Here is a 22690-nt window from a genome sequence, read left to right on the forward strand (position 1 = left end):
CTGGAACCAAACCCAGGTCTCTTTGGTCCGCTGGCCGATGCTCTAACCGCTGAGTCAAACTGACCAGGGCTATTTTCTTTCTTTATTTTTTTATGCCCAAGTACCTTCAGAAGAGATCCAAGCCACACAATGAAAGACACTTCTAAACCCATTAAGAAATAGTTAACAGATAAGAGTCGATTTCCAAGTGGAAAGGAGGGCATGTGGCCATTTTTACCATCAATAAGTCAGAAATGTTCTCTTTAAATTTCTATGGCATTATCTTCAAGTTATCTCACAGTGCCTTGTATAAGATATGCGAATGTTTTGTGTCTTATTCCCCCTACCCCCATTAAGATCAGAGATTCAGCTTTGTAACCCTCTAATAGTGCCCAGCATGGTGCTTCCCACGTTGTGGAGATTCAGAAGAGATTTCACTCAAAAAACAATTTATCGAGCATCTATTATGTGCCGGGTACTGTGGCTTAATACTGGGGTGTGGTCATGCATGAGACATGTCTCTTTCCTCAGAAAGAAAGACAAACAACATTTAAATTATAGCCTTAGAACTATAAGGATGTGTTAAAGCGCTTTGGGAGGGAGAACGAGAATCCCCAGCACAGCTTAGGGGTACCAGGCAGGTTTTCCTTTGAGCTGATACTTGGTTTCTCCTTGAAGACAAACACACTGAGAGGCTGGAGCATATAGAGATAAGTAAAACTCATCTGCCTCAAACTGCTCTTCAAATTGCCTGACCTTGAGAACTGAAGAAGTAGCCAAGTAGAGAGAGAGAGAGAGAAAAAAAATGTCATTTATAAAAGCCTAGAGATGTGAAGAATTGCAAGACAGGTGCCAGGGGAGCAGATGACATTGCAGAGGGGCCAGGGGCTGCTCAGGAAGGGACTTGCCCTGAGAAGGAGATTCACCTGGACTCTACAGCTAGTACAGAGGTGCCAAGAAATGTTTTAGAAGAGATGTGATTAAATTAGCTGGCTGAGCTGAGCCTTGATACTGCTCATGTAGATAGTATCCCTCCCCACACCCCCAACCATCACCTCTATTTCTGACTTCTATTGCAAAGTGAGGATTTTACTTTGACAATGGAAAGGTTGGAGCAGGGGAAATGTTCTCCCTCTCCCTGTGTTATTGTCTCCTTCCATAAAACAGAAATTCTGGCCCTCTTGGAAGTATCAGGAACATAGTTCTGCTCTTCTCTCCAGACCCCTCACTCTCTCCCCTCCCCTGAGCCCCTTGAGAACAAAGACTGTTCTGGGGATCTCAGGCCAGCCCCTTCTCGGCTCTCTCTTTTGGAGCTGGAAACCCACAAATAATATGCCCTCTCTTGCTTCCTGGTGTGTGGTGACCTCATCAGGACAGCCCCGCCCCAGGCACCTGAGGGTGCAGGATCTCCAGCTGTCCAGCGGCTCTGCCTGTAGGAGAAGGTTGATGGGGGGAGGGGTGCAAGAGAAGCAAAAATGCCATTTTTCATGTTTTTTTTATTGAATTTATTGGGGGTGACATTGATCGGCAAAACCATATAAGTTTCAAGTGTACAGCTCAATAAAACATCATCTGCACTCTGCATCGTAACCACCAACCAAAGCAAAGTCTCTTTCCATCCACATTTATCCCCACTTTGCCCACCTCCACCCCAGACCCTTTTCCCTCTGGTTATCACCACACTTTTTGTTAATCCCTTCACCTTCTTTCATCCAGTCTCCCCAACCCCCTCTGCTCTGACAGCTGTTAGTCTATTCCATGTATCCAAACCTCTGTTTCTAATTTGTTCGTCAGTTTATTTTGTTCATTAGACCCCACATGTAAGTGAGATCATATAGTATTTGTCTTTCTCTGACTGGCTTATTTTATTTAGCATAATACTCTCCAGGTCCATGCAGTCACAACAGGTAAGATTTCCTTCTTTTTTATGGCCGAGTAGTATTTCGTTGTGTACATGTACCACAGCTTTTTTATCTACTCATCTGCTGATGGGCACTTGGGCTGTTCCAGATTTTGGCTATTGTAAATAACATGCAATGAATATAGGGGTGCACATTTTTTTTTTCTAATTAGTGGTTCGTATTTCTTCGAATAAATTCCCAGAAGTGGGATCGCTAGGTCAAAAGGCAGTTTCATTTTTAAATTTTAGAGGAAACTCCATACTGCTTTCCACAGTGGCTGCACCAGTCTGCGGACCCCCCACCAGTGCAGGAGGGCTCCCTTTACTCCACATACTCACCAGCACTTGTTTGTTGATGTATCGATGATAGCCATTCTCACAGGTGTGAGGTAATAGCTCAATGTGGTTTTAATTTGCATCTCTTTGATGATTAGTGACTGAGCGTAGAACCTTTTTTCATGTTTATTGGCCATCTGTATATTCTCTTTGGAAAAGTATCTATTCAGATCCTTTTCTCATTTTCTTTTGGTACGTGCCCCTAGCGGAAACCGAACCCGGGACTCTCTGGTCCGCAGACCCACGCTCCAACCGCTGAGCCAAACCGGTAAGGGCTTTTTTTTTTTCACTTTTCTCATTTTTTAATTGGATTGTCTTCCTAATGTTGAGTTGTATAAGATTTTTGTATATTTTGGAAGTGAACCCCTTATCAGATATATCATTGGCAAATATGTTCTCCCATTCAGCAGGTTTCCTTTTCATTTTGTTGGTGGTTTCTTTCTTTGTTGTGCAGAAGCTTTTCAGTTTGATGTAGTCCCATTGGTTTATTGTTTCCGTTGTTTCCCTTACCCCAGCAGATATATTGGCAAAAATACTGCTACAAGAAATGTGTGAGATTGTACTGCCTATGTTTTCTTCTAGGATTTCTATGGTTTCGAGGCTTTATGGTTTACAGTGGGAGGAAGAGAGGGAGAAAGAGAGAAAAAGAGGGAAAGAGGAGAGAGAAATAATTGATGTGACATCGACTGGTTGCCTCCTGCATGATCCAAACCAGGGCGGGGGACGAACCGCAACCCAGGACGTGCCCTTGAGCAGAATCAAACCTGCGATTCATTAGTCCGAGGGCTGACATTCTAACTGCTGAGCCAAAGTGGCCAGGGTTCTTTTATCCATTTTGAATTTATTCTTGTGTATGGTGTAAGTTGGTGGTCTAGTTTTATTTTTTTGCATGTACCTGTTCAATTTTCCCAACACCATTTATTGAGGAGACTTAATTGACCATAAAGGTATGAGTCGATTTCTGGGCTTTCTGTTCTGTTCCATTGATCTATTTTCCTGCTCTTATGCCAATACCAAGCTGTTTTGATTATTATGGCCCTGTAGTATAATTTGATATCAAGTACTGTGATTCCTCCAACTTTGTTCTTCTTTCTCAAGATTGTTGAGAATATTGGGGTCTCTTTTTGCTCCATATACATTTTTTGAATATTTTTTTCTAGATCTGTGAAGTATGCCATTGGTATTTTAATTGGAATTGTGTTGAATCTATACATTGCTTTGGGTAGTATGGACATTTTAATGATGTTAATTATTTCAATCCATGAACACAATATATGCTTCCACTTATTTATATCTTCATTCTTTCTTTCTTTAATATCCTATAATTTTTAAAGTATAGGTCTTTAACCTCCTTGGTTAAAAAATGCCACTGATTTCTGAATATTAATTTTGTATTCTGCTACTTTACAAATTTTATTTATTAGATATAGTCATTTTTGGTGGAGTCTTTAGAGTTTTCTATGTACAATAGAAGCTGGCTTTTAATTCCAGCTTCTCCAATTACTAATAATGTGATGTTGGGCAAAGTACATTGCCTCTCTAAGATGCAGTTTTCTTCTCAATAATACGGGACTAATAGTAGGATAGTGCTTATTTCATAAGGTTGTTGTGAGGACTAAATAAGGCAAAGGACGCCAATGAGTGCCACCTGTAGTTGCTTTACATTCAGGCAGGCAGGCAGGCAGGCAGGCAGCACATATTGTTGAGTGCCAGGCACTGCTCAGGGTGTTGGGATTGAAGCTTTGAACAAGCCAAGCACGATCTGTGCTCTCATGGAGCTTATATTCTGGTAGGTGACAGAAAACAACTAAGTAAATGAAAGATGGAACAGGATCATCTCAGGGTGTGAGAAGTATGATGAAGAATATAAAACGAAGTGACACGATGGAGAAGATGAGGCACAGGGGAATGTATTTTAGACTTTATCATCAGGGAAAGCCTTTCCAAGAAGATGATTCTTTGCATTGAGAGTAAAATAAAGAGCCAATTATGCAAAGAACTAAAGAAAGAGAATTCTAGGCAGAGAGAAAAGCAGAACAAGTCTGGCACATTCAAGGAACTTGCCCTCATGTTTCTGTAACACTTTCTGTGTGCCAGGCACAATTCTGGGCACTGGGATCATGATGCTGAACAAGCCACATGAGGTCCCTGGACTGGCAACACCAATATCACTCCACCACAGCCAGGAGTTTAGAGTTTATTCTAAGAAGGTTGGGAAACCATTGAAAGGTTGGTCATAAGGAGGGGCAAGTAGTACCTAAGTTTTAAAATGATCACTTTATATTAACACACCAAAAAGTTCCTTTCACGGTGTTGTTTTTACTATCACTATGACAATGAGTACCATAATGATAATGATTAGTAGAGTTAGGTCTCTCGTCACTTGAAGCAACTCAGTAAGGTACACTCTGAACAACTAATAAAAAGTCAATGAATAATGGATAAAGTTAACCACCTGAGAAAGTAACCCATCCCGAGAGAAGGTAAATGCCCGACAAAGGAGTTTTGGGAACCGCCAGATCAAATTAAGGGAAGCAGAATACTGTTTCATCCAAGTACATTGAATGTTAAAAAAAAAAAAAAAAAAAAATCAGTATAATCAATTGTATTCTCATCTTTCTGCAGGAAGAAAATATTAATAGAAAGGCTGGGCTGCATGTTCAGGGAGATGATCCAAGGTGAGTTCTGGCTTTCATCCCGCACTGTTGCAGCACGAGACAGGGAGGCAGAGCATGTGACCTTCAGGAGGGCGTGGTCATCAGCAAGGTATGCTGTGATGTGGAACGGGAAAAATTTATCAGATTTTATCATCTCTGTATAAAATTTCCCTTCTGATTATGCAATTGCCTTTCTTTACCACTCTCTGAGTAATTATTTTATTTTCCAGAGACTCCGATGCCAGGTAAGGAATGCTGGGCGGATCTGTTCTCTCCAGATCTTATCATCTTTAAGTCCTGTGGCAAAGGAGAAACAGGCAGACGTCAAAAGGCTGATTTTTGAAAGGCCCCTGTCAACAGGGACATGCTGTCAAGCGACAGGGGTGAGGAAACTGTACACTAATGTCATAGTCTCTAGACCTGCGATCCCCCTGTTCATGAACACGGGAGCATTCCGGTTTGTACTCTGGTCTGAGTTTGGCTAGTGGTAGTCTCTAAAACTCGGATCAGCACTAGGGACTCTGATAAAATCACATTTTAACTTACTGACCTGGGAGTGGACCCTGAGTGACTGCGCTGGATCCCCCTGCGATCTCCCAGCTCTCCTTCCCTTCCACTACACTGTCTCAAAACCTGTTCAAGGCCAGAACTCCGCAAGAATCTGATGAAGCCCTGGCTGGTCTGGCTCAGCGGTTAGAGTGTCAGCCTGCGGACCGGAGAGTCCCGGGTTCGGTTCCCGCTAAGGGCATGTACCTCGGTTGCAGTTTGTCCCCGGCCCCCGGTTGGGGTCGTGTGGGTGGCAGCCACTCAATGTGTCTCTCTCACATCCATGTTTCTCTCTCTCTCTGTTCCTCCTTCTCTCCCTCCCACTCTATCTGAAGATAAATGCAAAAATGTCCTCAGGTGAGGATAAAAAACTAAAAAAAAAAAGAATCTGATGAAACCTACAACTCACCTTCACTGCAGTTTTGGGGATTCATGTATCTCCTGAAGCCTATTCATGGGTCTCCTAGGATCCTCAAACCTCTTGTTAGGAACTTATATTTACATGGAATATGTATGGTAACAAAATGCTTAAGAGTCATAATAATAATAATAAAAATATTGTTGATCATTTAAAAATTTTTTTTTCTTTATTGATTTAGAGAAAGAGGAAGGGAGGGGAGAGAGATAGAAATATCGATGAGAGGGAACATCGATTGGTTGCCTCCTGCATGTCCCCGACTTTGGATTTGGCCCACAACCTGGGCACATGCCCTGACCAGGAATCGAACTGGTGACCTCTTGGTGCATGGGTTGACATTCAGCCATTGAGCCACACTGGCCGGGCTGTTGATCATTTTTAAGTGCTAGATAAATATAACTTAGTAAATCTTCACAACTCTATGGGGTAGTTACCACTATTATTCTCCTTTTACAAATGTTCGATTTGAGACACATTGTTATATTTACCCCAACTTTACAATTTAAAGAAGTAAAATGATTTGCCAGAGGTTACATGTAATAGGTCATAAATTTAGGATTAAACCATTCTTTAAATCCCTAGTTAAACTTCTAATTGTGCTGCCCTGAATTTTTCAAAATGAACTTGAAGATCCTTTCATGGATAAAACAGCATATTTAATTTAGAAGCAATACAAAAGTCTTAATGTCATAACTATTGATGACAGAAATCAGGGATTCTATTGCCTGAGAATTGTCCAATATTGACATTTACTGACATGTGAGTCTTGATGTGGTAGGCAAAATCATGTTCCTCCACCCCAAAGATGTCCACCCCTTAATACCCTGAACCTGTGAGTATGTTACTTTAAGTGGCAAGCAAAAGGGACTTTGTAGATGTGATTATGTTAAGAAGTTTGAGATGGAGAGATGGCCCTAGATAATTTGGAGATTGGGGGAAGTAATCACAAGAGCTGTTATAAGAAGGATGCAAGAGTCGAAGAGAGAGAGGCCATGTGATGATGGAAGTAGAGAGTGGAGTGATGTGCTCTTTTTTTTTTGATCCTCACCCGAGGATATTTTTTCATTTTTGTTCAGAGTAGGAGGGAAAGAGAGAAAGAAACATCGACGTGAGAGAGACACATCGAGTGGCTGCCTCCCACACAAGTTGGGGCCGGGGACAAATAGCAACTGGGGTATGTACCCTTGATCAGAATTGAACCCATGACTCATTGGTCCTCGGGCCGACGCTCTCACTGCTGAGCCAGACCGGCTGGAGTGATGTGCTTTGAAAATAGAGAAGGGTCCACAAGCCAGGACCACAGGTGGCCTCTAGAAACTGGAAAAGGCCAGGGAAAGGATTGTCCCCCAGAGCCTCCAGAAGGGCACCTTGACTTTATGGCCGAATGGACTGATTTCAGGCTTCTGAACTCTAGAACTCAAAGAGAATAAATGTGTGTTGTTTTAAACTGCCATATTGTGATACTTTGTTATTGCAGCAACAGAAAACTAATATACTTGAAAACCACCAAAAATGAAAAGAACAACGTTCCATCCAGGACAGAGAGATTAGGTAGCAACAAATCAGAAAATCGTAGGAAGCAGGAAGAATAGAAGGAACATGAATGGACCTGGTCCCCCACCTTGACTCTAATTAACCAGAGAGTTTACATTAAAACAGACAGACAAACAAACAAACAAACAAAACCCTGGGTAGTCCTGGTGAAGCCTTATTAAAAAAAAAAATTTAACCGAGTTAATTTGAAGATCTAATTGGCTTTATTAAGTGATCCATGAATAGGGCAGCATCCCATTTAGCCATTAGAAGGGTACTTGGGCCCTGGCCGGTTTGGCTCAGAGGTTAGAGCGTCGACCTGCGGTACAGAGAGACCCGGGTTCGGTTCCCGCTAAGGGCACGTACCTCGGTTGCAGTTTGTCCCCGGCCCTGGTTGGTCGTGCGGGTGGCAGCCACTCGATGTGTCCCTTCACGTCGATGTTTCTCTCTCTCTCTCTCCCTTCCTCTCTCTCCCTCCCACTCTATCTGTACAAAAAATGGAAAAATAGCCTCGGGTGAGGATAAAAAAAAAAAAGAAGGGTACTTGGGAAAGTTGTACAAATGGAAGGTTTTACAGGAGGAGGGGTGGAGCAATGGAGCTATTAACAAAAGAAAAGAAGGGATTATTTTTAGACCAGGACATCTTGTGGGGAGGAAGAGAATGGGGCAGGCTTTCATTATGCAGCTTGTCTCTTCTCTACATGGGGGATGAAGAGGGCCCATGTGACTTATTATCTCTGGTGCTTGACCAGAAAATTTCAGACTGGTAGATTAAAATTTTGTTTCTGGAAGTGACTGAAATAGCAATTAGGTCAGGTATTAAATCCAGGTCTGGTATCACGGGCTTTAGCACAAGTGACGCCATTTGGGGCCGGTGGTTTTCTCTTTAACGGTGTCAACTGAAAAAAATATCATCTAGGCATTTCATCACCAAAAAAAAATTTATTCAGGAAAAAGAAACGGTTGCAACCAGTGCATGCAGATACGGCAAGCCACGTGCTGCTCCCCTGTGCCGAGATAGAGGGGTATTTATAGAAGGGAAAAGGAAGTTAAGGAAAGGGAATTTGGAACCACAGACCTTTATTATAAACACAGGGTTCTTCCTGTAGGGCTCTCACCACTACGTGGAGTTCAAGAACCATAAGCTTTTCCCAAAGACCCTCCCGACTGATTGGTCGCTTAAGGTCCCGGCCAGTCTTTTTTTTTTTTTAATCCTCACCCTTAGGACTCTTTTCGATATTTTGTTCAGATAGAGTGGGAGGGGGAGAGAGAGAAAGAAACATCAATGTGAAAGGGACACATTGAGCCGTTGCCACATGACCCAACCAGGGAAGGGGACAAACTGAACTGAAGTACATGCCCCTAGCGGGGACTGAACCCCGGTCTTTCCGGACCGCAGACCGACACTCTAACCGCTGAGCCAAACCGGCCAGGGCGCTAGTCTTTGTCAATAGCCTCAAGTGAGAGCCAGGATGGATGGGACCAGAGAACTCTCCCCACCATCCCCTCCCTAATCCTCAAGCCTCTGTCTCCTGGAGTGATTACTGATTAAAGATGCCTGAGACCAGAGATGAGAGACAGAAAATGAAGGACAATATGCTGCCTATCCCCCAACCAGTTCAACTGGCTGGATTTTGAGCGTGGAGCGTGGCATTATAGGCAAAATATAGAAGAGCTATTTAAGGGAGGTGACCTGAGTCCCAGGGAATGCTGCTGTAGCACACTCAGGTGGCAGAGGGGGCGGGGAAGGGGGTGCACCTCCACTCCTCCTTCTTCCTTCCACACACATTAGGTCATTGAGCAATTGTGATATGCCAGGCGGTGCCCGGGGTCTCACTTCCACAGGGTTTACTTCCAGTGGAGGCGAACACCCGTAACAAATAATCCCACAAATGAGGGTGTAACTGCAACCTAGGACAATTGTTATGGAGAATTGGTTCTTTGAGATTCTTGAAACTTACTCAAGACGCGGGGAGGGAGGAAGGGGAACAGGAAGGGTTCTCTGAGGGAGCGAAGTTCCAGATGGTATCGGAAGAATGCAGATGTGAGCCGGGCCTGGGAGCCTTTGGGGAGAGAGGCTGAATGGAAGGGAAGAATGCTCCCCACAGGAAACTGTGTGCAGATCCTCGGTGGTCGGGGCAATGGGGAGGCAGCACGGCGTGTTCATGAAGCTGATGAAGGCCACGTGTGAGCACCGTCCTAGTATCTCCAGGACCTTAGGGTTACATCATTGCGGAGGCTGGCGGCTCACCGTGAACATCTGCAGGGTCGCAGGAGGGAGGCACACGCACGCAGCCATGTAGGCGAGTGGGGCAAGACCCACGGAATTCGGCCTTTCTTTGTCAGTGTTGGGCAAGAACACGGAAGGCACATCCAAACAAAGGATCTTCTGGGGCTTGAGGCGCAGTCCTCTGACACACCTCTGAAGACGGAAGCACTGTGACCCACGCCTAGGCGCAGTGTGACCTCTCCACGCCACCAGGGTCGAGGCAGGACGGAGGTGGGAGAGGACCCTGGCGCTGTCACTCCTGTAACGGTTGCCATGTACATAGGAAGTGGAATTCAAGACAAAATGGGCATCTCTAAGCAGACACCAGACAGAAGTTTCATCCCGTTCATCTCCTGTCATTACCAAAATGAATTAAGACACCTGTGGAAGACAGAGGGCCTTTCTTGCAAAAGCCTTAGCTCAAGCTACTGTAACAAAATCCCATAGACCAGATGGCCTAAACAGCAAACACTTATTTGTCACAGGGCTGGAAGCTAGAAGTCCAAGATCAGGGGGCCAGCATGGCCACGGTTCTGGGGAAAGCCTTCTTCCGGGCTTACAGACGGTTCTTGCTGGTCCTCACGTGGCAGAGATGAGGAGGAGAGGAGGGGAGGGGAGGGGAAGGGAGGGGAAGGGAAGGGAAAGGAGGGGAAGGCTTATAAGGGTACCAAACCTATCATGGGAGCTGCATCCCCATAGCTTCATAAAAACCAGTCACGTCTCCCCTCCCCCCACCAAAGGCCCAATCACTTTGGGAATTAGGACTTCAACATATGAACTTTGGGGAGACATAAACATTTGGTTCATAGCACTCTTCAAAAATTTAACCCCCGCCCCCCACAAAATATGAGCTCCAAGATCAGTCTTCGTCAACATATATCAAGCCCAAGAGTCCATACTTGAATAGCTCAGGGCACGGGGTATTTCAATATACAAAGTGTATGGGTGAGATAAGTTATCAATTCAAAGTCCCCATTTATTCAGTTTGTGCTGGCTGTCCTGTACTGCATTAACCTTCCTTTTTCCAGGCTCTTCTAATTTGATTGCTTTCCCAGCCAGCAAACCCCCCATGCTTACTCCTGACTCTAGAGTTACTGTTCTCTCTTCTTAGGTCACCTTCTCACACTTTCAGGTCAGGGTCACCCTCGCCAAGCCCTCAAGTCCCCAAAGAGGCAGTGTCCTTGGCTACCCATGCTCCAGGGTAGAAACTAACTTCTGATAGAAACATTTAATGTTGTATTTTAGGACAATCTGGAATAATTCCTTGACTAATTTACTCTTATCTAGGTTCACTCTCCTATGTTGGACCCCTCATTTCTCTCTTGTATCACGGAGAGTAAGAAGGCTTGGAGCAAAAATGGGTTGCTATCTGCAATTCCTTGGTCAGCTCCGGAGTTGTCTTAGTAAAAGTTCTGATCAATTCCTTCTCACTCACTTGCAAATGACTGACACAATTTTAATATAACTTCTCTCGCAGTTACCTGTAGGCACATTTCCTCTGTTCAAATAAGGTCTTTTATTTACGTAGGAATTGTATAGTTCACAAAATAGTGATGACCCAGTAAAGTAGAACAGACTGATCTTATCAATACCATTTCAAAGATGGAAAAAACGGAGGCTCACGGAGGCTGCGTAGGGTTTCAGCTTTTGGCCAAGATAAAGCAACAGGGTCCAGGTTTATTCTTCTACCTAAAACAATGGACAAAATACATGAAATAATAGTTTTCAATATATGGATGGCAGGGAAAAAGACAGTGATCTCTGAGATCAGAAACAAACAAGTTAAGCCCTATGATTGTCCCAGCGTATGGTCTGGAGAGAGTTTACATGCTGCAGGGGAGGGATGAAGAAACCGGGTGGAGGAGCTCAGTGGTCTCCCTGAATTAAGGAGATGGAGGTAGTATGTTATTATTAGTAGTATTATTAATTACAAAGAAATGGAATGGACCATATATGTGGTGGATAGCTCAGAGGAATACTAAATCATTGGGGCATAGTATTTCTGGAAGACTTCAGAGAATAGCTAAGATTGGATAGGATCGTTAGTGAACAAGGATGAGCCTTTAAAGAGGGTTTTAAGTGCAGGTGCGGGTACTTGAAATATCAGGGGTAACACTCTGTAAAGTATATCATTGTCTAACCACTATGCTGTACACTTGAAACTAATACCAAATGATATTGAGGCCTGGATGGTGTGGCTCAATTGTTTGAGCATTGTCCCATGTACCAAAAGGTCATGGGTTCTATTCCTGGTCAGGGCACATGCCGGGTTGCAGACTTGATCCCCAATGGGGGACATGCAGGAGGCAGCCAACCAATGTTTCTCTCTCACATTGATGTTTCTCTCCCTCTCCCTTTTTCTCTCTCTAAAATCAATTTTTTAAAAAAATCCTTACCCGAGGATATTTTTCAACTTATCTTCATACAGAGTGGAAGGGAGAGAGAGAGAAACATTGATGTGAGAAGGACACATCGATAGGTTGCTTCCCACATGACCCTGACCAGGACTGGGAACAAACCGAAACCAAGGTACGTGCCCTTGGCCAGAATCGAACCCATGACTCGTTGGTCCACTGGCCGATGCTCTACTACTGAGCCAAACTGGCCAGCGCTGTCTAAAATCAATTTTTAAAACATATTTAAAAACTAATAATACTGAATGTAAACTGTAATTGAAATACAAAATTTTAAAAAATAGAAGAAAGAAATTGATTGTCAGATGGAGCTGCGAGGCTGGACTGAGGAAGCTCCTAATTTCAGGGACACTCCCTGAGCTGAATGTTGAAAGACCATTGGCGCAATCTAGGAAATAAATTACATTTTGTGCAGAGGGAATGCCTGAGAAACCATGACACAGTGAGGAAGCTCCTAGCAGATCAGTAATGTTGGAGCGCAGGATGTGAGGGAGGCGTGGTGAGTAATGACAGGAGAGTGGACACTGGACAGGTCCGAAAGAGCCGTGCCATCAACGGAGTGTGCAGTTTCCAGCAACGAGATTGGGAAACACTGCAGGGCTAGAGAGCTGCTCAGGTGGTAGGGTTTTGTCTGGAACATGTAAGGGATTCAGGTGGATGTGTTGATAGCATTTACTTAAGAAATACTGTGAACACTTAGTTGTCTCCATATCTTAGCTGTTGTGATAATGCTGCAATGAACGTAGAAGCGCATAGGTCTTTCCGAATTAGTTTCCATTTCTTCAGATGGAGACCCAAACGTGGAATATCTAGGTCATATTGAAGCTCTGTTTTTAATTTTTTGAGGAACCTCCATGGTTACAATTCCACCAACAGTGTGGTACATACATACAATGAAATATTATTAAGCCTTAAAAAAAAATCTTGCCATTTGTGACAGTGTGAAATAAGTCAGACAGAAAGAATACCCTATAATTTCACTTATATGTGAAATCTAAAAAGCAAAATAAATAAACAAACTAAATGGAAACAAACTCATAGCTACAGAGAACAGATGGATGGTCGCCAGATGGGAGGGGGTTGGAGGGATGGATGAAAAGGTGAAAAAGATTGAGGATAGCCCTGGCCGGTTTGGCTCAGCGGTTGGAGCATTGGCCTGTGGACCAGAGAGTCCTGGGTTCGGTTCCCTCTAGGGGCATGTACCAAAAATAAAAAAAAGATTAAGTATAAATGGGCACTTATTAATGAGGATGTAAAGTACAACAATATAGGGAATATAGTCAATAATATTACAATAACCATTTATGGGAGCAGATGGGTACTGGGCTAATTGGGGTGATCATTTTATAACATATGTAAATGTCTAATCAATATGTTGTACATCTGAAACTAATATAATATTGTGTGTCAATTGTAATTGAAAAATAAATAAATCACAAGCCGGCCAGTATGGCTCAGTGGTTGAGCGTCGACCCATGCACCAAAAAGTTACCGGTTCGATTCCTGGTCAGGACACATGCCCAGGTTGTGGGCCCGATCCCCAGGGGAGGCGTGCAGGAGGCAGCCAGTCGATGTTCTCTCTCATTGATGTTCCTATCTCTCTCTTCCTCTCACTTTCTCTCTCTCTAAAATCAATAAAGGAAAATAAATAAATAAATCACACCCCTGCCCCCCAATATTATGGCGCCTTTGATCCTGTTCATATTGACTGGTCCTTTTACTTCTCTTCCAGGCCATCCCTGCTGAATGTCTTTAGATCATTTCAATGTTGATAACCTTTGTAACAAGAGAGTAGGGTGAGCAAAAAGAGAAGGTAAAACCTGAACATTTCACTCCTCTAAGCCTGTGAGCACACAAGGTAGCTGTAGCTCTGCCTCGCCAGTGGCTCCTGGGTGGGGTGGCCCAACACAGCAGTGAATGTGGACGCAGCTTGTGAGCCACGGGCCCTCCAAGTGCCAGCTCTTATTACTTTGTATATTTGTATCTGGATTCTTTGAACAGAGAGATGGTAACATAGGCAGCATTTCCAATGCATTTGGATAATCCAAGGGCCATTGCAAGTGAATCTGGCCAAAGCATGCAGGGAGGCAGGGAATTCACTGAAAATCAGAAACACTGAGCTGTGAACTATGCCAGAATGGAATGCTGTGCAGTCATGAGTTTGGTGCGGAGACATGGCAGACAGCAAAGGGACAACTTCAAACTGGAATCTTACCCAAACCCCTGAGGGTCAACAGAAACGCACAAATAATTACCCGGAGAGTGGAAAAACTGGCTTGTTGAAGTTGGGGGGGTATTAATAATGCTCCATCTTCAGTGATCTTTTCCCTCAGGAGACTGATTGTGCTCAGCAGGCAGCCTCATTACTCACAACCCTGCTCCCACTGGGGCTGGCAAGGTGGGGCATCATTCAACATGCCCAGTAGAGCAGGGGCTATGAGAGGTGTGGCTAGTCTGCCTCAGGCCACCCTGGAAATGAAGTCCGTTCAACAATCGAGAGACACTTACAGAGAGTCAGTAAATGCCTGGAACATAGCAAGTGCTCAGTAAACATTAGCTTCAGTTATAACCTAGTGTCTAGCATTCAATAGATACCGCATGGTTACTTATTGTGGAAACGTTTGAAAAATACTATGTTCCTCCTAAGTCCGCCACAGCAGAGACTAGTAGTTGTCTCTAGTAGTAGTTGATCATCAATCCTGATTTTCTCTAGGGAACACTACCCTGTGGGCTCCCAGACTGACCACATTTCCCAACCTTCTCAGAGTTAGGTATTGTCACATGACTGAATTCTAGCAACAGAACGTAAGCAGAATTTATGAAAGCCCATTCCACTCCTGGTACTTTAAACCTTCTTCATAGCTCCCACTTTCTATAATGAGAGAGAAAGAAGATGCGGTACCACTCTCCTCGCCCCACAGGACAACAACCAAGTCTGACACAATCCAAAAATAGCTATCTAAAGGTATTAGATAGTACTGGGTAAGGAGGCGTACACTCTTTGCTTGTATTCAGAATACATAAAGAATTCTTACAACTCAAGAAAACAACCCAATTTTTTAATGGGCAAAAGACTTGAAAAGATTTTTACAAAATAAAATATACAAATAGCCAATAAACACATGAAAAGATGCTCAACATCACTAGTTGTTAGGACCATGCAAATGAAAACCAAGATTCGACTACACAGCTACTAGAATGGCTAAAATTCAAAACAGACAATTCCTAGTGTTGATGAGGATGTGGAACAACTCTCAGACGTTACTGGTGAGAATGCAAGATGGTCCGGGCATTTTAGTAAACAGAATGGTAATATAAAGTTTAAACGTGGAAATGGCACACCATTGCTGGGAGAACTCAAGAACTAGGTAGGAGGACTGGAATTAAAATTTGAGGATTAAAATCTCTTCAGAACGAGGGGGGAGAATCAGAGAAATAGGATCTGAATATCGTTACTATGACTTGCTGTTCACCTCAGGCTGGTCTAACCTGTGGACATAAGATTTTTCTCTGTGTATTTGCACTTGTGTGTATGTGTGTTTTTCAGGGTACCTCTTTAAAAAATAGACAAACCTGTGAATAAAGTATGAAACAGAGCATATAAATTAAAACATAGTAAAATAATAAGATTCTAGATAATTTTTTCTTTTGTTTTGATTCTGCTCAGTTTATTATTGTTTCCTTAGAACCTAATATTTACACAATTCAATCCTCCAATTATTTGTCTTATAATTTCTCAATAATTTATTCCTTCTTATTCTCATAGTATAGACATTAGAAGAACAGAAAAAATAAGATATCAAAATCTTTTCTGACCAGGGTATATTCTAAAACAAACATATTAAAGGATATTTTGGAGTTAAATTTTTTTTCTTAATTTTAATTTTCTGCTTCCTATCTATCAGCTCATAGCAAGTTTACCATTCTGCTGGATTTGATCAGGGCTCTGTTTATAGAAAGAAATCTGAAGCAGCAAACAAAGAGAACTTTCACTGGGCCAGCAGTGACCATGTGAGTCAGCAGAGTTTGTAATTTATTACCTGGCATATCCAGTCTGTCCGGAAGCCCTGACTCACCAGACACTTACCTTGATGAATGACACACGTGAGTCTCATAACTTAGAATGAATGAAAGGCTCTCCTAACACCTGGATGTTCCATGTGTTTGCTAATCCTATCTAATCTCAGAAAATAATTCCTTCATTCACTGAGAATTTACTTACTTATTCATCTAACCTATATTTCTGGGCCTGGCATTAGGTTAGATGCTGGCAATAAATACTCCATTAATGCAAATATTCCTGAGAAAGCAGATATATAGAAACAATTAGGGATCAAAGGTATTTCCTATTAATGATATGTGTTGTGAAACATAGTCAAGAGAGATGTTAAGTTTTCTCCAGGAGAAGAGAGGGAAGAATGGTCTGCCTTCCACAACGCTCACCAGCTTCCTGGGCCCTGATGTCTGTGCTCGCTGCCACTCCTAACTGCTAAGCTGATGCTACATATTCAAGATTTTTTTTTTAAGATTTTTTTTTTCCTTTATTGATTTTTAGAGAGAGAGGAAGTGAGAGGGAGAGAGAGCTAGAAACATCAATGAGAGAGAACATCGATTGGATGCCTCCTGCATGCCCCCCACTGGGGATCAGGCCCACAACCTGGGCATGTGCCCTGACTGGGAATGGAATCGGCGACCTCTTAGTGCTTGGGCTGATGCTCAACCACTGAGCCACACCAGCTGGAAAGTCAAGATCTTTTTATGACAGCGTCCATTTCCAGGTTCCAATGTTTATATTTATTAGGAAAGGCTAAGCTGCTGTAACAAAGACTCCATATAGAGTACTTAGAAACACTGAAGTTTATGCTTCTCACACATAATGATCCCACGGTGTGCAGGTCAAGTTGGTTAGCGTCTCTCTACCACGAGTTTATTCAGGGACTCATGTTCCTTCTACCTTGTGGCTGTGCCATCTCCTTTGGTACTTTTCTGTTTTCATGATCAAAGTTGCAAGAACTTATCATTCTTTCTCAAACAACATCCAAAAATTTCAATACAAGTACACTTGTCCAAGTATACTTATCAATATGCGCTAGAAAAGAACAGTAGAAACATATTAAGTGTTCATTCTTTTTCATAGAATATTTTGGGTTTCAAAGGGGGCTTAGAGACCATGCTAGTTAATTTCATGTGTCAACTTAGAGGATGTTTTTGGATGAGATTAACACATAAATTGGTGAACTTTGATAAGCAGGTTGCCCTCCCTACTGTGGGTGGGCCTCACTCAATCAGTTGAAGGCCTGAATAGAACAAAAGAGCAACCTCCATGAGCAAAAGGGAATTCTCCAGCAGACAGCCTTCAGACTTCATCTGCACCATTGACTCCGGGCTGCTGGCCCACTCTGTAGATTTTGGATGAAACATAATTGCACAAAACAATTCTTCATCATAAATGTCTTTCTATATGTATGTATACACATCATATTGGCTCTGTATCTCTGGAGAACCCTGTTTTATACAGAAATCAGTGCTACTACTCTATTTAACAACACATGCTTTGCCCTGGCCAGTTTGGCTCAGCGGTTAGAGCATCGGCCCGCGGACCAGAGAGTCCTGGTTTCGGTTCCCGCTAAGGGCACGTACCTTGGTTGCAGTTTGTCTCCAGCCCCGGTTGGTCGTGTGGGTGGTAACCACTTGATGTGTCTCTCTCACATCGATGTTTCTCTCTCTCACTTCCTCCTTTACTCCTTCAGATTCTATCTGAAGATAAATGCAAAAAAAAAAAGTGTCCTCTGGTGAGGATAAAAACAAAACAAAACAAAAAACATGCTTTAACACAGAATTATTGAATCAGGATCCTTTATTTCTTGACCTTCTTTTTCTTTTTTAATATGTTTTATCGATTTTTTTTAGAGAGAGAGGGAGGGAGAAAGAAATAGAAACATTGATGTGAGAGAGAAACATCATTTGGCTGCCTCCTGCACGCCCCCTACTGGGGATTGAGCCCGCAACCCAGGCATGTGCCCTGATCAGGAATCGAACCAGGACCTCTCAGTCTATGGTACGACACTCAATCCTCTGAGCCACACTGGCCGGGCTCCTTTTTTTTTTTTTCCCCTCACTCTCCTCTTTTTCTCTAGCAATCTCTACTCAACTTATGTTTGGCGCTCAGTTTTTCCAAACTTCTTAAAAACCTAGACACAAAGTGAGTGCTAAACACCTTTGTTTTGTGTTACATGCTTGATTCAGCAGACACGTCTTGAACTCTTACATGGTACCGGACCTCTCCCGTGAACAGGGAATACAAACAAGAATTAAACATGGAGAACCTCAAATCAACTGGCATTAAATACTATTTGAATAAACCTCACGCCACCCCAGTCTGTCATCATTGTGGAGCATTTCTTGAGCACCTCCTTGTCCAAGAGATTTCACTTGAGACTCAGGAGTCCTACAGAGGTGACTGGAGTCATACAATGTTTTCAGTTGCTTTATTTCTATGCCAGCAGGTATAGTGTTTATAATGTGCCAGGCATGTTATAATTGCTTTAATTTTTTAAAAAAATTTTTCTTTATTGATTTTAGAGAGAGAAGAGGGAAAAGGGAGACAGAGATAGAAACATTGATGAGAGAGAACATTATTTAGCCACCTCCTGCATGCCCCATACTGGAAATCTGGCCCACAACCTGGGCGTGTGCCCTGATCAGAAATCGAACCAGCGACCTCTTGGTGCATGGGTCAATGCTCAACCACTGAACCACACTGGCCAGGCTGTAATCATTTTTATATTCATTCATTCATTCATTCATTCATTCATTCATTCTTCATAACAACACCATGAAATGGGTTGTAATATTATCTTCCATAATGTGAGACTATATTCAACTCTATAGGAGGAATACAGAGATTTTAAAACACGCCAGTGTCGTGCAGGTCACCTTATGACAGGAACCCAGTGAGCCTGGTTCCAAAGTTCACACTTATAACCACAACACTGCTGTCTTTCTCCTTGCTTTATAGAAAACAAATAAATGAATAAAACCAAGAAAATATCCCCAGACAACCAGCCTCTGGCTTAGGATATGTTCAGTGCTGACTTCGCACTCTGATGGTTCTATAAAATACCAGCAGGGGTGGGCATGCAATGGCATCCCTGCTGGTTCCTGCCGGCTCGCCTTCAGACCCCAAGGGCCCAGAAAAGATCCACTTGGTCTTCACTTGCAGGTTCAGTTTTGTCTCTGACTCAGAAATGGGTTGATATACAGGATGAATATAAGGAACTCCAGAGCCAAAGCTCTTTGGCTTAGAATCAAATCAATCTTGCTGCTAGTCCTGCTGCGACCTTAAACTTTTTTTTTTTTCCCCAGATAGAGTGGAAGGGAGATAGAGGAAGAGACAGAGAGAAACATCAATGTGAAAGGGACACATCAAGTGGCTGCCTCCCACACAACCCAACCAGGGCCAGGGACAAACTGCAACCGAGGTACATGCCCTTAGCGGGAACTGAACCCAAGTCTCTCTGGACCGCAGGCCGATGCTCTAACCGCCGAGCCAAACCGGCCAGGGCAGGACCTTAAACTTTTTTAAAATTTATTTTTTATTTTTTATTATTGATTTTAGAAAGAGAGGAAGGGAGAGGGGGAGAGAGAGAGAGAGAGAAACATCGATGAGAGAGAACATCGAATGGCTGCCTCCTGCATGCCCCCCACTGGGGATCGAGCCCACAACCTGGGCATGTGCCCTGACCGGGAATTGAACTGGCGACCTCTTGGTGCCTGGGTTGATGCTCAATCACTGAGCCACACCAGCCGGGCTGGGACCTTAAACTTTTGTTTGTGAAGTGTGCCCTTATTTCAAAACACCAGTCTCCTGCAACATCAGCGACTGGATGGCTGTTTTGTTCCCCTGTGTCTAATTTCTTACCTTGACTCCTGGCTGAGAACTCTAGTTCTTGACTTGCTTATTCCAATCCTAGACATTAAAATTCTAGCTCTGACCCTTAGTTCCCTGGCTAGGTTCCTAATGCTGCCTGATACCTTGCCAGGCTTTCTTGAGGTTCTGTACTGCATACCTGCCTGATTATTTACATGCTGCAACTCCCTGGACATCCTCCTGTTACCCACTACTGAAGCCTCGCCCAACCTGGGACAATGGTCTAGGTCGGGGTTCTTAGTCTTTTCCTGGTTAGCCTATCACCAGTGCTAACAGAACCTCAGTGCTGACCCTGAACTCAACCCTAACTGAGGCGAAGGGAGAGAGATAAGGATAAATGGAGGAGAGAGGACCCAAGAAAAAGATAGAGTTGGGTATGTTTAGTGAATGGATATGATCTTAATAGGCCTTAATGGCACAGGGAAGCTTCGCATGGTACAGGACCTAGTCTCTGAAGGAGCATAAACAGGGAGTCTTGGAGCACTGGCTGGTTTGGCTCAGCAGTTAGAGCGTGGGCCTGTGGACCAAGGAGTCCCGGGTTTGATTCTGGCCAAGGGCACATGCCTCAGTTACGGTTCATCCCCGGCCCTGGTTGGGGTCGTGCGGGTGGCAACCAATCGATGTCTCTCTCTCTCTCTCTCTCTCTCTCTCTCTCTCTCCCCTTCCCACTCTGTCTGAAGATAAATGTAAAAATATCCTCGGGTGAGGATTTAAAAAAAGGAGAGGGGGGTCTTGGAATCTTGGTTCAGTTCTGCTGGAAGGAGTGATGGACTGAAGGAGAGTTTACGGTCAAAAGGCCAAGTTCTGCCCTGGCCGGTTTGGCTCAGCGGTTGGAGCGTCCACCTGCGGTCTGGAGAGACCCGGGTTCGGTTCCCGCTAAGGGTGTGTACCTCTGTTGCAGTTTGTCCCCGGCCCTGGTTGGTCGTGCGGGTGGCAGCCACTCGATGTGTCCCTTTCACATCGATGTTTCCCTCTCTCTCTCTTCCTCTCTCTCCCTCCCACTCTATCTGTACAAAAAATGAAAAAATGTCCTCGGGTGAGGATAAAAAAAAAAAAGGCCAAGTTCCAACCAAATTCGATATGCAGGTTGTGTGTGCGGCCCCTGAAGTATGTAGCAGGAGCCTGGAGTCCATGTGATCCTTGGGGTCTGTGTGCAGGCTTTGGGAGGTAGCATGACCGAGTATTTTTCTTGAGTGAGGGTTCAGCTGCTTAGCTCAGATTTTCGTATGGGACTGACAACTCTAGAAAATGTCCCACAACTATTGGCAAGGCTGGGTTAAGGGATCAGACGTTTTTCATCAACTCTCTCTTTTTTTTTTTATCCTCACCCGAGGACAGTTTTCCATTTTTTGTTCAGGTAGAGTGGGAGGGAGAGAGAGGAAGGGAGAGAGAGAGAGAAACATCGATGTGAAAGGAACACATCGAGTGGCCGCCACCCGCACAACCTACCAGGGCCGGGGACAAACTGCAGCCGAGGTACGTGCCCTTAGCGGGAACCGAACCCGGGTCTCTCAGGACCGCAGGCCGACGCTCTAACCGCTGAGCCAAACCGGCCAGGGCTCATCAACTCTTTTTTCCCACGCTGTGTTCTCTAGAACTTTCAAGTCGTGAATAAAGTGAAGACATGTGTCTTGTTTATAAAAGATAATTACAGACCATGAGCAATATGGCTTGTCCTTCGCAGCTGAGCGACAGGGCCTTCCCCTCAACCTCAGCTGCGGCTGCCAAGCAGTTTATGTTGCTTTTCCGTCATCAGGAAAGCTTCGACGGAAGAAATGGTATGTCCTGCTATGGGGCAAAGAGAAGAAAAAGGTCACGAGAGAACTTGTTCAAACCATTTTAGCCCGGGGACCTAAAACGTGCAGCTTTCTTGAGTGGTGCGGTGTTCACAGGAGGCGCGCTAGTCTGCATTGTTGCTTCCTGTTGAGGATCAGGACAATGAACTAACTACCCCGGGATAATACCCCGGAATAATTCATCGTTATGTGCAATTATTTGACGAGTATGTTGGCAGTGTGTGTGAACTTGATATCATCTTTAATTTTGAGAAGGCTTATTTTATTTTGGGCGAGCCAAACCTGCCAGGGCATTATTGTGTATACTTTTAATAAAAGGAAAGTACCAAATAATTCACTATTTATACCTAGAGAGTTGAAAGCCTGAGTTAAGTAAGCTACCATTAAACAATAAATTCAAAAGATGCTCAAACTGGTCCACCACTGAAAGACCACAAAAACGTGTATTTGGCTGGCATGCAGCTCAGTTCTACCATTCTCACCATGAAACCTGCATGGGCTATCGAATGAGAACTTTAGATTTATACATCGAAAGCTTTGGGAAACACTAGTCTTTTATTTCCATTTTCCTCTCTATCCCTCCCCCAGCCCTGCAATATATTATTAATTAATTTTTTTATCCTCACCCATGGACACCCTTCCATTTTCTGTTCAGACAGAGTGGGAGGGAGAGAAAGGAAGACAGAGAGAGAGAGAGAGAGAGAGAGAGAGAGAGAGAGAAACATCGATGTGAAAGGGACACATCAAGTGGCCGCCACCTGCACAACCAACCAGGGTCGGGGACAAACTGCAACCGAAGCACATGCCCTCAGCGGGAACCGAATCCGGGTCTCTCCGGACTGCAGGCCCACACGCTAACCGCTGAGCCAAACCGGCCAGAGCTGTTTAATGCTGTATAAATATGCATTGTCT

The sequence above is a fragment of the Molossus molossus genome, unplaced genomic scaffold (assembly GCF_014108415.1).
Source record: "Molossus molossus isolate mMolMol1 unplaced genomic scaffold, mMolMol1.p scaffold_m16_p_20, whole genome shotgun sequence".
NCBI lineage: Eukaryota > Metazoa > Chordata > Mammalia > Chiroptera > Molossidae > Molossus > Molossus molossus.